The 4542-nt window shown below is 38.6% G+C and overlaps 1 long non-coding RNA gene across 1 annotated transcript; it reads right to left on the bottom strand.

Annotated features, from left to right (window-relative positions):
- Positions 1-985: 985 nt before the first annotated feature.
- LOC113115528 (uncharacterized) lies at positions 986-2581 on the bottom strand. The gene is made up of 4 exons (XR_003293898.1): positions 2325-2581; positions 2178-2213; positions 1998-2059; positions 986-1361 (listed from the first exon to the last, which is right to left on the bottom strand). It is a non-coding gene; the product is annotated as an uncharacterized LOC113115528 (long non-coding RNA).
- Between the last annotated feature and the right edge of the window lie 1961 nt (positions 2582-4542).

Below are 4542 nucleotides of genomic sequence, written 5' to 3' on the forward strand. Positions count from 1 at the left end.
TTTAGTGCATATATGCATTTTATTTATTTTTGTGCGTCAGATCAGTTAATTTTTATATTTAATTGTAGAGATCAAGAAATTGTAACTTTCTAGTCATAGAGTAAAATTTACCAAAACAAAGCTATTTTTAAAAATGTTTTATGAAAGTGTGAATTTCCACCCCTTTGGGATGTTTATGAATACTTAAAGAGGTAGTTTACCCAAAAATGAGAATTATGTCATTAATGACTCACCCTCATGTCGTTCCAAACCATTTCTTTTGGATGCGTCCGATGAGCGCAAAAGAACCAGTGAACCATTTCTTCAACCGGTTTATTTAATCAAACTGCCAGAAAGAATCGTACTTCCCATCACTACTGGTGATCCGAAAACCGATCCAACCCGTTCTTGACTCGAGAACGACTCGGTCTTTCATTCGTTATCTGGCTTGGCTGGTTCATCTTCAGTTCTCTCTTCACAGATGTTTAGTCAGTGTAGTGTTTGAGTACATTAATTACTCTGGGATATTGGTTTTTAACTCAGAGGGAGTGTCAGCCACATTAAAAAAAAGTTAACAGCTTAAGTCATTCGTGGATTAATGCGTACTGGAGACGCGAACCATTTCAAATGATTCAGTTCGATTTGGTGAACTGTTTCAAGAAGATTTCGGTTACATCAAGTGATTCGTTCGCGAACCGGATATCACTAAACTGCAGAGTTTTGAACTCTCACAACAGACACTGAAGAGAAGACAGTGATGAATAAAGTCATAGTTTTTGCGATTTTTTTTTGGACCAAAATGTATTTTCGATGCTTCAAAATTTTTTACTGATCCTCTGATGTCACATGGACTACTTTGATTATGTTTTTATTACCTTTCTGGATATGGACAGTAGACCGTACATACGTTTTGGAGGGACAGAAAGCTCTCTAAAGACTAAATCTAAAACATCTTAAACTGTGTTCCAAAGATAAACTTACGGGTTTGGAACGACATGAGGGTGAGTTATTACATAATTTTGATTTTTCGGTTAACTTACAGCTTAAAGAATAGTTAAAAAAATAAAAATAATGTGCTGAAAATGTGCTCACCCTTGGGTCATAATGTAGAGGAGTTTGTTTCTTCTTCAGAATTTCAGAACAGATTTGAGGGAACTTGACGTTACATCACTAATGTACTACCTTCCGTAGTAGGAAAAGTGTGGAGGTATTCAAATTTGTTTAGATTTTTTTGATTCGGCCATCTGAGAAGAATGAGACAAAAAATTTTTATACAACAATATTATTTATTAACTCCATTTATTAAAAACATGAACAAAGATGACTCCGTTGATGACTTGCTTTTAATTGTTTTTCAGTCCTCGTCAATATGCTCCTGCTCACTGGTTAAAAAAAAACAAAATTAGATGGTTGTAGAAAGAAATGGTTATTTGTGAATAATGGCAGGATGTCATGTTTGGCAAACAATTTCTGCTCAGCCTTTAGGATGGAATGGATAGATTTTCCACAAATGCCAGGGCACAGCCAATCGACTACCAGAGAAATAATTTTTTTATTTACTTAAACCAGGAAAGAAGACTCACAGAGATTAAAATCTCTTTGATGGGTGTGTCCTGGCCAAGATAGGCAGCGGAGTTTACTACACAAACAATTTTATATCGAAGTTACAACACACAAACATATACATCATTACGTATAGAAACATGCATCTGATTAGAAACATTTACACACCATTATTTACTAAATATTTAAAGAAGAAGATTCCAATCTGAGGCTGCGGCATATTTAAAAGAGGTTCCCCCCCCCCCCCCCCATCTCGGTTCTAGCAAAAGGCACACTTGTAGTGAATAATGACTGGGCAGCTTCTGTTTAATGAGACAGCGAAGATAAAAGGGCACACCACAAGTAGCAAAGTATCATTTAACATAAATGATACACAACACCAATAAAGAATACCTTTTCTTTTACTTCTGTCCTGTTAGATGTCAAGTAGTATGATTTATGCATTCAATACTCACTGGAGAGTAGGCTAGAGGACTGTGGCAATGACATGCGTGTTGGCAGCGTATGGGTCTTTGCCCTGTCAAATTAAGCGGAGTAATTGCCATTCAAATATAAAATTAAGAAACTCTATAAAAAGTCTCAAGTAAACTACAGCCAATATAAAATAATGTAAAGATTTAAACATGTGCTCAAACCTCTTCCTAGAGGAGTTTCATCCAGGCATGTCCAATCTGCAAAAGAAACAATCAAAATAGCTAGCAAACACACACTAACACGTCTAAGCTCTTTAAACAAAGAAAACAAATAGCATAACATTATATGCAGACTACTTTACTACTTACATCTACATGACTGTCATTAAGTGCATTTATAGACCTATCTACTAAAATATTAAAATTAATTGACATAGACTCTTAGCTAATCATTTATCTATAAATGTTGCATTTATATTAAATGTGTGCACACCTGGTGCCACACTTTAATCAGCTAATGAACTCAAAACACCTGCAAAGGCATTTAATTGGTCTTTTAGTCTAGTTTTGTAGGCTACACAATCATGGGGAAGACTGCTGACTTGACAGTTGTCCAAAAGACGGCCATTGAGACCTTGCACAAGAAGGGCAAGACACAAAAGGTTGTAGCAAAAGAGGCTGGCTGTTCATGTAGCTCTGTGTCCAAGCACATTAATAGAGAGGCGAAGGAGAAGGAAAAGATGTGGTAGAAAAAAAGTGTATTGTGTATTAATAGTATTGTGAAATAAAACCCATTCAAAAATGTGGGGGAGATTCACAAAGAGTGGACTGCAGCTGGGGTAAGTGCTTCAAGAACCACTACGCACAGACGTATGCAAGACATGGTTTTCAGCTGTCGCATTCCTTGTGTCAAGCCACTCTTGAACAACACACATCGTCAGAAGCGTCTCGCTTTAAAAAGGACTGGACTGCTGCTGAGTGGTCCGAAGTTATGTTCTCTGATGATAGTAAATTCTGCATTTCCTTTGGAAATCAGGGTCCCAGAGTCTGGAGGAAGAGAGGAGAGGCAAACACAATCCATGTTGCTTGAGGTCTAGTGTAAAGTTTCCACAGTCAGTGATGGTTTGGGGTGCCAAGCAGGGGCGTAGCAAGCTTTTCAAAAGTGTGGGGGATGGATGTGGTTTGTTTATAAACAATAAAAATGATGAACACATTGACAGAGGGGTACAAAATGCAGGGCTTAAAATTCCCTGGCACTGTGCGGGATTTCCGGCTTGCATTGTTTGGCTGGGGAAAAAAAAAAATCCTACATTAAAAAAAAAAAGAAAAAAAAATCAGAAAAGGGGAGAAAAAAACGCAAAATCAGAAAAGGAGAGAAAAAAACGCCCACACAAGGCTTTTTCTCTGGTGGTATAAATAATGTAACAATTTACTGTTTTTAAACATTAAAATAATATACACTTTAATTTCATAGTTCTTCAACAGGTATGCAAACAATATCCCAATAATAGCAATTAGCATTAGTCTAAAAAACGAAATATAATACCGAAAACACTCAACATGTCAACAAAACGATTAACAGAACATATTCCCAAACAAGCTTATTTAAAAACCTCTAAAGCATAAACACTCATTCAAAGTACCTGGAAAAGGGAGATGTAAATAACCATAAGTTCCCGCCTCCTCAGCACGAGCTGACCGATAACACTCCAAGAGAGGCGGGACTTAAGGCAGAACAGCCAATCATCAGCCGATCACACTCAAAGCCGGTGTCATGTTTGAGAGGGAGGGGGGAGGAGGCAGCCGCGGCGAGCGCAGACACAGAGCGGTCAGAGAAACGGAGGAACGACTGTAATAAGGCGTTTGTGCAAAACTGCGGAAAAACTGCAGAAAATGTGCGGGTGTCGAACCCTCTCACCGGGAAAAGTGTGGGTGTTAAAACCCCCACATCCCCCACGGGTGCGACGCCCCTGGTGCCAAGTCAGTTATAATCATCAAAATGAAAAGAATAGACATTTCAAATATATCAGTCTGTGTGTAATGAATGAATAACCAAGTTTCACTTTTTGAATGGAATTAGAGAAATAAACTTTTTGATGATATTCTAATTATATGACCAGCATCTGTATTGCCATTCCTCTTCCCTTTCTCCTACTGCTCTTAATTGTTCTGTCCGCATGTTATAGCTGAAATCCATCCAGAGCTACGGTCGAATCCGGTGTTAGTTAAGTTTGACATTACTCCGGAAGCAACATGATGCTACATTCCTGGAATTCCCTCTGATGCCGGGTCAGAGCCGCTAGCGTGTCTGTCTTTTTGGGTAGAAATCTCACATTCCCCATGACGATGTACAGGAGAGCAGGTCTATAACATCTCTTTTTGGTCTGACACGGAGCACCAGCTTGGTTCCAATGGTCTCTCCTCTTCAATTCACAGGGGGCATCCGATCTTTCCTGGAGTGACAACAATGCCGTATTGTGGAATGCTAACAACTGATCCCTTGTGAAAACAGAGGGACTGCAGATATGAACAGGGGCCCGTTCTTCAAACATTGCTGACTCGATTAGTTGGATTTGTTTGCTGATTT

Source organism: Carassius auratus, chromosome 15, assembly GCF_003368295.1.
Source record: "Carassius auratus strain Wakin chromosome 15, ASM336829v1, whole genome shotgun sequence".
Lineage (NCBI taxonomy): Eukaryota > Metazoa > Chordata > Actinopteri > Cypriniformes > Cyprinidae > Carassius > Carassius auratus.